General features: G+C 40.3%; 1 protein-coding gene across 1 annotated transcript in view; it reads right to left on the reverse strand.

Moving 5' to 3' along the window:
• WNK2 (WNK lysine deficient protein kinase 2) overlaps positions 1–12,513 on the reverse strand; it is a 227,322-nt gene that overhangs the window by 137,984 nt on the left and 76,825 nt on the right.

The following is a 12,513-nucleotide window of genomic DNA, read 5'->3' on the forward strand; positions in this document are numbered from 1 at the left end:
CCTCATGCAGGAAGATGCACCTGAATTACGCTTTGATAGAAGAAAAGGATTCTAAGATATGGAGGTAAGGAAAAGGTGCATTTGAGATCTATGGAACTACCCAGGTTACATATGCACATACGTGCTCACATATTCACATATATTACATGCATACGAGAAAACCACTAGCAGGCTGGTTAACTGTGGTGGAGAGGCCACATAGGGGAATAATGGGAAATTTAGTGGAAAGGGTGGAACCACATTGTAAAGGACTTTAAATGTCAGGGGGAAGATTTTTTATGTTTTCCAGAGATAAGAAAAAAAAATTGTGTGTATGTATGTATACACACACACATACACACAAATATACCATATATAAATATATAATTAAGATGTGCGCAGAATCGATTAGAAACTGTATGTTACATGTGTGCATGTATGTGTGTGTGTGTACACGCACACACACATATGTAATACCTATGCCTCTGGAACTTCTCCATCTGGCAATCTCACCTGCTGAGAACACAACAGGAGGAAAAAAACAGTTCTTAGTATTACTAAGTTGTTATACTAAAACAAGGCATTTTACTACTAAGTAACTCCCTCAGATGCTTACTCACAGCCTGATTTGCTGTACAGTCAACTTCAACGAATTTCATTACTTGGTTTCCAAATCATTAGAAGAGTAAATGGAATGTATGAAAACGGAATTCAAGGTGACAAGTGGCTACAAAGAAAGAACCAGAAAAAACTATACATGACAGATAAATTCGAAAAATAGGCAAATGTACTGCCGTTTCATTTTGGGGATAGGGTATGGAAAAGAGTGGATCTCAATAGTCCTTTAAGGTTATCACTGTACGATTCATAAAAGCGTAGAATCTTGGGGGCAGCTAGGTGGTGCAGTGGATACAGCACCGGCCCTGGATTCAGGAGGACCTGAGTTCAAATCTGGCCTTAGACACATAACACTTAATAGCTGTGTGACCCTGGGCAAGTCACTTAACCCCATTACCTAGCCAAATACATACACATACATACATACATACATACATATATACATACATATCTCTGTGTGTATGTGTGTGTATATGTACACACACACACACACACACACACACACACACATATAAAAAAAAGAAGCACAGAATCTTAAGGAGCTGGAAGGCCATCAGAGGCCACGTGGTCAAATGCATATTCACTTGACCAAGGAACCCCTCCACAACAACTCTAAGAAGGAGTAATCCAGCCTTTCCTTGATGATTTCTGCTGAGGGGGAACCCACTACCTGTAGCTGTGTGACTACAGGGAAGACATTTAACCTCTATGACATTTGGGCTCCATATGTAAGAAATGGGGACAAGGAAGGTCCACCTTCAGAGGCACCACATTCCCATGGCATATAGTTCTAATTGTTAGAAGTTTTTTCTACATGGAACTGCCATTCTGCAATGTCATCTCACTGTTTTTAGTTCTGCCCACTGGGGATTAGCACACTAAATCTAATCCTTCTGCATGATGGTCCTTCATAGACAAGTTACCATAACTGCCATGCCCCAAACTCCAAGACTTCTAGTCCCTGTCCCTTAACCATACTTATACTCTTCTGAATCCTCTCTAATTTGTCAATGTCTTTCCTAAAATGTGGTGCTGGGAACTGAATGTACCACTCCAGGTGTGCTCTTAACATGGCAGAGTATAGCAAGAATGGCAATGTCCTTCATTCTAGATGTTTTCCTCGAAGAACTTACATTCAATAAAAAAGACAAGTAAATACTAGACAGTGTGATGAACACTAACAACCTAAAGAGAACAGTAAAGGTTTCCCATAAAAAGCAGCACCTGACAGGAGCTTTGAAAGAAGTTAGAAATTCTAAGACGTAGAGCTGAGAAGGGAGGGCATTCTAGGCATGGGAGACAGCTTGTGAATAGACAAAAAGGTGGGAGATGGAATGCTGAGTTCAGAGGATAGCCACGTTGTTAGAACATAAAATAGGGAGGGGGAATAATGTGAAATAAATTTAGAAAGGTAGATGGAAAGCAAATTGTGAAAGGCTTTAAAGCTGAAGAGTTTGGATTTTATATTAAAGACAACAGAAAGCCTCTTAGTATTCTTGAGCAGAAGGGATATGACCAGACCTATGTTTTAGGAAAATTATCTTGGCAACTATATATACTAAATTGTAGAAGGGACAAACTGGAAGCTAGGAGAACAAATAAAAGGTTATTCTATAAGTCCAGATTAAAAAAAGCGATTAGAGCCTGAATTAGGTTGGTGGCAATGTGAGTGGAGATTAAGAGATACAGAGATTGCTTTGATAAGACTTGATGGACTGAGGGAATGAGAAGGGTCAAGGATGACTGAGTTTGCAAAATCTAGGTGAGTAGAAGGATAGTGGTACCCTCAACAGCAATAGGGAGAGAAGTTTAAAGAAGAAAATGAGAGGGGCAGCTAGGTGGTACAGTGGATAGAGCACTGGCCCTGGAGTCAGGAGGACCTGAGTTCAAATCCAACTTCAGACACATAACACTTACTAGCTATGTGACTCTGGGCAAGTCACTTAATCCCAACTGCCCCACCAAAAAAAAAAAAGGAAGACAATGAGTTCCCCTTTAGTCTAAACATTCAACTAGTTCTAATTCTAACTATCATCTATGGCATATTTCTCTCCTTCTAGTTAGCAAGGAGCTAAAAGGCTTTGTCCAAATACACATACAGAATGTATATGCAGAGCCTATATGAGACTGCAAGCCATCTTGGGAAGGGGGGAAGGGAGGGATGAGGATAAAATTTAAAACTCAAAATTTTATGTAAGTGAATGTTGAAAACAAAAAATAAATAAAATTTAAAAAACAATCTTTTTTAAAATGAGGTCCATCACATTGTTAATAGAAGTAAAATAAAATCAAAGTTAACTCAGAAAAAAAAAGTACACGTACATAATTCTCCTTATCTTTGGATGTATGAACTCCATAAAAGGAAATGTGGTTGCTCTGGCATCACTTGCTCCTGATAAAGCCAAAATGGTTCTTCATGACAACCATTTCCATTCCGAGATGTTCACAAATTACCCTTTTAATACTGTTTTAGAATTTTGCCAGGTATTAGAATCAACCTCACTGGCCTGTATTGGCTAAAATCCTGTTCTTCCCAGTTCTCAGATGAAGAAATTAAAGCCATCTATAGCCATATGAAAAAATGCTCTAAATCATTATTGATTAGAGAAATGCAAATCAAAACAACTCTGAGGTACCACATCACACCTATCAGAATGGAAAACATGACAAAACAGGAAAATGATAAATGTTGGAGAAGATATGGTAAAACTGGAACACTAATGCATTGTTGGTGCAGTTGTGAGAACAATTTGGAACTATGCCCAAAGGGCTATAAAAATGTGCATACCCTTTGACCCAGCAAAGCACTTCTAGGGCTATATCCCAAAGAGATCATACAAATGGGAAAAAGATCCACATGGACAAAAATATTCAGTTCTGTCCTTTTTCTATCATCTGTTATCATCAATGTGTTCAATCCTGGAAGGGATACTATCCCTTGCTTGGATCCTCTCTTCCCTGATAAACTATTTTAAAACAAAAACCACCATTACCACCACCACCCTGTTTGTTTTCCTTAGTATTCATTTAAGGCAAAATGGAAAAATGATGTTCACTAAATTCTGTTAAATAAAACAGGGGAGGCAATACATTTAGAAGCATTCCATCTGGAATGATTAAAATAAATACAAATTAGAGCTTAAAATAAGAAAACTCCCAGCTATCTAGAAAACCCTACATATGATAGATAACCACTTCAATCTCTGATATTTCTGTAAGCCAAGGAGTTTGCTGTATTCAATTTAGAGTGATCAAGTCCATGGTGTCATATACTTTCTCCTCAGTGATAAAGCAGTGATAAAATTCTCTGATGTGCAAAGGAAGAAATCTCCTTAAGGAAATTTTATTCTTTACTAAAGTTTCTAAGGAAAAAGTCACAATCTGATGGGGAAAATTAGGCAGAATTACTTAATGGGGAAAATTAACTGCAGTCTTGTTTACACAATGGGATAGAAGCTACGTCACACACTCTTTATTCTCGGATCTAACCCCAGGTGTGTTCTACTTAACATGCTGGAGAAAGGAAAAATGGCTCCACCAAGAGAAAAGTCAGTATTAAAAATAAAAAAGCTGTATAGGCAGAGCCAAAGAGTGATTTCCAAGTGAAGGAGTTTAGGATCAAATTACGAAGCCTTCCATCACTGCATGTACTTGTTGGTTGGAGGAGTCCACAAGGTTAAGAAAAATAAAGCATTGGTTTGAATGCCCTTTCCATCATTAAAAACATAGAAGGCAACATTCTGGAGTTGGTAAGAACAAAGAAAATAGACTGTGTAGGCATGCTGGCATGTAGCAAAAAGTACACTGGATTGGAAATCAAGAGGCTGGGATTCAAGCCTTGACTAACAGAGCTATAAAGAGCCCATGGGGTCTAACTTCACATTACAGATAAGGAAAGTTGAGATCCAGGAGGTTTAAGTGACTGGTCCAGAGTAAGGCAATTACTGTTCGAGACAGGATTCAAACCTGGCTCTTCCTCACTCCAAGGCCAGCATTCTATCTCCTATACCATGATTCCTTTCTCAGCTCCACACAGCTGTATGACTACAGGGAAGACATTTAACCTCTCTGAACTCTGGGCTCCACATCTAAGAAATGGGGATAATCACCCTTACCCTGCCTACCCCACAGGATTAGAGTGAGGAAAGTTTATTACAAAACTTGGAGAATCACACAAATGTAAATAATTAATATTAGAGCAACAGCATATACATCTCTTATCTTGGCCTCAAGCATCTAGTGTGTGAATCTGACAAACCTCTTCCACTGATTACATTCTACTTTGTATTGATGTAAGGGTTTTATCTTTCATAGCTCAAAGAAAAATTTAGATTATGGGTTTCCTGGAAACTTCTAAGAGGCAAGAGTACTTGTTTTCAAGTCAAGAGGCTTGAGTTCAAATCCTGCCTGGGCTTACTAGCTGTGTGACCCTGGGCAAGTCACTTAACCCCATTGCCTAGCCAAAAAAAAAAATCTTGCCTGAGTCTCCATTTTCTCATCTGTAAAATAAGAGGGTTGGGCTCGATGGCCTCTCGAGTGCCTTCCAGTTCTAGATGTATGATAACATGAACTTCTACTTCCTATCCAGAGCAAGGACCCTGCTTTCTTTCCACCTTTGAGTCTCAGGATTTATTATAAGGCCTTGCACACAGTAGGTGCTAAATGTCTGTTGAATTGAATAAATGTTTCTCATGGGATTTGATGGAATTAGATAATAGAACTTATTGAATCCTCTCCAACCAGATCTAAACAGGTTTATCAATAAGTCATTAAACCTCAAAGGAAGTTCATTACTCTGGCTTAGTGAGATTTTCTTCTGGTTTGGCAAATTCCCAAACATCATACACACCCCCCTCAACAGGAGACAGTATACGCCTCTTCTCTCTCAGTCTTTTCAAACTGAGCCATTAGGCTCAAGCAAGCATGTATTAAGCCCGCCTACTATGTGTAAGCATCTACGTTTAGATGCTGAAAATACAAAGGTCAGAACTGGAACAAACCCAGCCCTAAGGAGTTTATATCTAGTTAGGGGAAGCAACATATATGCAGATAAGTAAATCCAAAGTGCACTGAGAGTAATTGTGGGGAGGGGTAGGACTAGCAGCTGGGAAGAGGGATCAGGAAAGGCTGAATGCAGCAAACGGTTGTTGCGCCTTTTACATAGAAACACATAAGCTCTCTGCAGTGCGGAGAAGCACACACAAAATAAGGAAGAGACAGGCGGGCCAATTAAAAAAATGGTTATTTAAAGGACAGCACAAAGTCAAGCTTCTATAGTTTTGAAATCTAAATCGATGCCAAGTTGGAGAGCTTAACAAATAAATATACAAAAGGTCCCTTGTTCAAGCTTTTTCCCATGAGCAGAGAAAAGCCTGGGCTTCAGAAGATTTCTCTCTTATTAAAGACATTGCCCCATGCCTGAGTAACAAAATTCGGGCTTGTGACCATTTCAGAGGGCACAATCCACCCACTGCCAAAGTTGCTCCCAGACACGTCACAGTTTTCCCACTGGGGAACAGAGTCGTGGGCCCACCTAGGCCTGAGGAGGATGGGAGACCAAGGACTCTGGGCTCCATATTTCAAAGTCAAGATTATAACCTATATATCTACACACTGATCCAATGAATAGATCTTCAGAAAATAAGGACCCAAATAGTTTATCTCTACGTACACACACCTTTGAAGACAAAGCAGTATACTCCATGAACTCAGGTCAGCATTTTCTGAGTGGCTCAAATTCAATCAAGTCTGTGAATGAGGGCTCACTATTATCACTAAGGGAAATTGAGCCAATAAATATAAGCATATTCATTTCCTCATCTGTCAAATAAGGAGAGGCACTAAATAATCTCTTTGGCCGCTTTTAGCTGTAAATCTATTATCCTATGATTGGTGACGTGTTTGTTTCACTTGAGGTGAACCCTAGAACACAAATGAAGTTGATCTCAGGAAAACTTCCCAAAGAAGTTCAATATGGGGAGAAAAAGCCCTGCTTTCACATTCTTTTGGTAAGCTTCCTAAGGGCAGGATGTGCGTCATGTCCTGCTGGTCATAGAATAGATACTCTATAAATACTTGCTGAACTGAAATAGACTAAACACTGCCATAAGCCTCTAAACTGAGATTCAGTTTAATTAACATTTATTAAGCACCTGGACCATGAGCATTCAAATTGAGAGCACAGACTTCTCTGCTCTCAAGGAGTTTACCATCTAATGTGGGAAAGATATGGAAGCAGCTATGATACAATGAAGAACGAGATAAGAAAAAAGGGGCAAAAGGGGACAGCACAGTGGATTTGGTGTCAAGAAGAATCAGATTCAGGCACCACCTTGGACACTTACTGAGTGATCCTGCCAAGTTACACAACCTCCCTCAGTCCCACTTGCCTGATCTACAAAATAAGGAAGGTGAACCAGCTGGCCGTTAAGGTTTTTTCCAACTTTCATTCTATGGTTCTCTGACCTCTAAGATCCCTTCCAGCTCCAAAATCTATGGTCCTGAGGAAGGAAAGGACCAACCAAAATGCATTCCTCCAGGAAAGAGGAAGTACTCACACTAGCTGAAGGGCATCAAAAGAAGGCATCATGGAGAAGGTAGCCTGGGGTGGAGAGTCCATTCCATCACTAAAGATAGTGTGAACAAAGCCATGGAGGTGGGAGAGGGCAGGATGAGATCAGCAAGGAAGCAGTAGTTCCCTTTACCTGGTATGTGGAGTCTCTTGAGGATGGTACTTAGAGGATAAGGCTGCAAAGGATGGACAGAGCCAGACTGAAGGCCTAGGAGGCTGGAATTTCCATTTTATTCAGAATCACTGAAGGTGGTATAGGCAGAATGGCACATCAGGAATAGCAATAAAGATTTATTTACATTATATATAATATGTAAATATTATCTATTTAAGGTCTGCAAAATGTTTTACATGCTTTAACTTAGCTGATCTCACAACAGCCCTGTGAGGGTATTATTTCACTCTTCTCTGCCCCAGCCCTGTTTGATTTTCTGGACTTCCCAAGTCGCGCCTTTGCTACAGCATTCCACTCCAGTAGCTTGCTCAGCCATCTGTGAGTTCCTCCTCAGGAGTCCACTTTGTGGAATAACCCTGGAAGGACTGTTTTCATTCTCCTCCAGGTTCTATTCCTGACTTTCTGTATTTCAAAGCCACATGCCAGGTATATACATACCAATTTTCTTCCTTCCTTCCCCCTCCTCATTATTCATATCCTTTTTCTGAGTTATTTTCCCCAAATAGAACGTAAGCTCCTTGCAGGCAGGGACTGTCTCTTTTTCCTTGAATTTGCGTCCCCAGCAGTTAGCTCAGTGCCTGGCACATAGTAAGTGCTTTGTTGTTGTTGTTCAGTTGTTTTCAGTTGTGTCTCACTTTTCTTGGGGTTTCCTCGGCAAAGATACTGGAGTGGTTTGCCATGTCCTTCTCCAGCTCATTTTATAGATGAGGAAACTGAGGCAAACAGGGTTAAGTGACTTGCTCAGGGCCACAAAGATAAGTCTTTAGGATGTCAGGCCTGGCATTCTATCAATCATGCCCCCAGTAAGTGTTTAATAAATGTGTATTACCTTCCAACCTTGTTTCCTATTATCCATATTTGGCAGTTGAGGAAAGGCTGGGTGACTTGCTCAAGACTACATAGCCTTTAAGTGTCAGAAGGGGGATTTAAATCCAGGTCTTCTGGACTCCAACTCTAACACTCAAGAGAACTGGTGAGTAGACAGGAAGATCAGATAGAAAAGTATTACAGTAGTGTGAGTGAGAAATAATGAGGGCCTGAACTAGACTCTTTGCAGTGTAGGAGAAAAGGAGAGGCTGAACATGAAAGACATTAAGAAGGCAGGGTCAACAGAAGTGGACAATTAGATAGGTGTGTCAGGGAGAGATCAAGGCAAGAGTCAGGGATACTTGACAAGGAGGTTCTAAGTGTGAGTGCCTAGGAAGATGGCACTGCCAACAAGAGGGAAAGGGAAGTTGGTATGAGGAGCAGGTGTAAAAGGGGAACGGATGAGGACGGCTTTGAAACTCAATGTGGAGTGTGGATGGGTGGGTTGAGAGAGTTTCAGTGATCCACTGAGGGACACAGGGATAGGCGCAGGGATAAACCTGCAATTTCATTTGGTACGTGGAACTCACAGATGAGGAAACGCTTACCGATGAAGGTCAGTGTCTTCTCTGCAACTTTTAGCCTTTGAGAATTGCTGGGGGTTTTGAAAGGTTAAGTGATTTGCTCCAGGTCAAACAGACAGAAGACAAAACTTGAACCCAGATTTTGCTGACAAAGGGGATAGCTATCCACTACACCACGCTGTCTCTCACACAAAGATAAGCCTTTTGTATTGGTAAGGCATAAGCCAGAGCTGACCCTGTTAACTTTCATTCACTTTTGTATGTTTGCTGCATGAGTGTACACTGCCCACAGGCTCATAGATTTAGATCTAGAAAGAAACTTCAAGGTCATTGAGTCTGAGCCTCTCATTTTACAAATGAGGAAACTAAGGCACAAAGAGGTCAAGTTAATTGTGCAGGACAACATAGCTACTAACTATAAGAGATAAGGTTCAAGCCCAACTCTTCCTGATTCCAAGACCAGCTCCCAACTACACATATTTTCTAAACTGCAGGTGGCACTTCCCAATCTTTTTAAAAGCATGTTTCAGGGTTGAACCTGCCACAATATCCAAGAAGAAAGGAGATGAGAAAAATCTTTGTTTCTTCTTGTTCCTCACTGCCAGCCCAGCCACCTGTCCTTCCACCTCTTCCCATCCCCATAATGCAATCTGTGCTATTTTTTCATCCTTATTCCTACGCCTACATAAGTGTCTTGCACACAGTAGATGATTATTGAAATGCTTGTTGAATTCTGTGTGTATATCTCCCCTGGCCCCATCTCCATCACCGCCTCTTTAATCCTTAAGGAAAAGCATCAGACAAAGAACTGATAGGAAACTCAAAAAACCATAGCACAAAAAGGAATTACTTGCAATGTATCAATGCTGTGTGAGACACACTGATTAAGAAATCATGAACCACAAGCACAGTCATTTCCTAGACTAAGGTAATTAGCCCTCTCCACTCCCCCAGTTTCCCATTATAGTCATTTACCTTTGCAATGACTGGAAAAGTTTTAGCCATTACTAGGTAAACAACCACCTGTAGTTAAGGGATGAGGATGGGAATGAAAATGCAGTCAATTCTCAAGTTGTTGGGGGTTTTTATTTTTTTATTTTTGGCACCAGTGAAAGAAAATAGAAAGTAATTCAAAAGGGCAAACAACCCCCAGATTACTACGTTTTGTCATAAGCTGTATCTGAAAATGGAGGTATCCAAAGTAATAGAAATTTAAGGAAACCACACTGAATTAGAAGTCATCTAGTTTCCCTATTTTCTCCCTACTTAACCACAACCTATTTCCCCACTCTTACAGGTAATAAACTTCCTCAAACTGCCTTATACTTAACTTCTCTCAAGTCTTCCTTAGAGCAGAAGAGGTGGTTAATAGTTTAAGTTACAAAGGGGTTTTCAATGTAAAGTCACGTGTTGTAACATCAAAATTGCAATTATATCTATAGTCAATGTCTTCAGATATCAATAAAACAGGGTGTGGTATTAAATACCAGAAGTGCTAAATACCAATTTTTAAAGCCAGATAAAACAGATAGCTGACTGCACCTGAATATATGAGAACTATAGATCAGAGCAAACTTATGTGAGCATAATGTGATATAGCAGGAAGAATAACAGATATTGAGTCAGATGATGGCCCTTGCTCTTTTTTAACTTCTGTCTCCTAAGGAGGTCAAATAACATCTCTATGCCTCAGTTACCTCATCTGTATAATGAGGGGGTTAGATTTGATGTTCTTGGATAGGACTTGAGAATAAAAGTCTCAGCTATGGAGAGGAAGACAGAAACAGATAAAATCAGAGAAAGACACAGAGAAGTTTCCATTTCTACACCAAACTTTTCCTTTTTAAAATAGTCCCAAGTTGTTTAAAATTTCATAAAGTTGAAATTTGACACGGAAGAATAAACACTGTCTTTTTAGAGCTTCAATAAACTAAACTACTTTCCTAAAGGAAGGTCAGTGGGGAGGAGAGGTTCTAAGAGTTAGAGATGCATGACCTGTTTTAAAATAAGGGTTTTAAAAATAACTTCTGCCATCGTATAATCACGTGGATTTTGTTGTTGTTGTTACTGTTGTCATTGTAATTGTTGCATTTGGCATTACGATGGAAAGCCAAAGAAATCTGCTTAATGTCTGCCAACCTGTAAAACACTCCTGTTCTGGGACTCAAATGAAGATATACACAGCGTAACAGTTTACATAGTAGTGCAGCACTAGGCAAGAAATGAGACTCCTCTGTTGCCAGTAAGGCAGCACAGCTCAAGTGGTCAGCTAGGCACACGCCGTCAGCAGACACGACTTCAGCTAAGAAATCCATAACTTCATCCATCCCCATATCAATAATACGGACATTTACAAACCACAGAACAAGGATGCGTGGTCAGAAAGCAACAATAAGCAGTGCCAGTTGAGTCTGGCAAAGGGCTCAACAACCCTGTTGAAGCCTCACGTTGACTGAAAAAGTGAATAATACCTCTTGATGCCATAGGTCATCCAAAGGTATGAATATGGCAGAAGGAATGGGGGGTGGGGGTGGGGGGTAAGGAAAGAGAGAAGTTGAAAAAGGAAGAAAGTGGAAAACGAAGGAAAAGTTGTAATCATATCACTCTACTGCTCAAAACATTCAATGGCTCCCCTACATCTAGTGAATGAAGTTCAAATTCCATGGTCTATGTCCAAGGTTCTGCATCATCTAGCAGCCACTACCTTTTCCGTATTAGCCAACACACCTCTTATACACATACACACACACACACACACACACACACAGAGTGCTCTAGTCCAAACACACTCATTGACCCTAAATATATTCTCCCTATTCAGGGCCTTTGCTCATACTGTTCCCTGTAACTGGAATGCATTTCTTCACATGTGGCCTCTTGACATCCTACCCATTCTTCAAAAATCAGCTCAAAAAATACCTCCTCCATGAATCTTTCCTCATCTCCCCATTTGGAAGCCATATCTCTCTTACTGGATGCCCTAGCACCTTGTGCAGTTCAGTTCTGTCCAATTCCTTGTGACCCCATTTTGGAGTTTTCTTGGCAAAGATACTACAGTGCTTTGTCCTTTCCTTCTCTAGCTCATTTTACAGATGAGGCAAACTGAGGCAAACAGGGTTAAGTGACTTGCCCAAGGTCACACAGGTAATAAATGTGTGAGGCTGGACTTGAACTCAGGAAGGTGAGTCTTCCTGACTCTAGGTTCAGCGCTCTATCCACTGACCACCTAGCTGCCCAGCATGAGGTACTTAGTCTTATGCATTTACATTCAGTGTGATAATTAATTGTGCACATCTTGCATCATATTTAATTGTGTACATCTTCTCTACTAGAGTGTCAGCTGTTTGATGCCAGAAAATGTCTTATTTTTCTTTGTTTCTTCTTCCAATGCTTAACACAACACATTGCACATAGAAGACACTTTTAAAAACACTGGTTCAATGAATGTAGAGGAGGCAAAAAGGAAAAAGCTTGGTGTGGTAAAATTGGCACTGCAACACCCACAAGCGAGAAAGTATGGCATAGAACTGGAACCCTGGATGTGGAGATCAAAAACCTGGCTTCTAATCTATTATTAGCTATTTGATCCTGAGCAAGTCACTTAACATCACTGATCCCCACTTTGCTCATCTGTAAAAAGTAGATAACATTTGTCCCACTTGCTTTAATGATGTTGTTGTGAGCAAAGCACATTACACACCCCAAAGGTGTTACAGACATGAGATCACCATCAGTATCATCATCATCATCATCATTATCATCACCCATAATCTCCAGCA

This window comes from Phascolarctos cinereus, unplaced genomic scaffold, assembly GCF_003287225.1.
Source record: "Phascolarctos cinereus isolate Bilbo 61053 unplaced genomic scaffold, phaCin_HiC Scaffold_4;HRSCAF=312, whole genome shotgun sequence".
NCBI lineage: Eukaryota > Metazoa > Chordata > Mammalia > Diprotodontia > Phascolarctidae > Phascolarctos > Phascolarctos cinereus.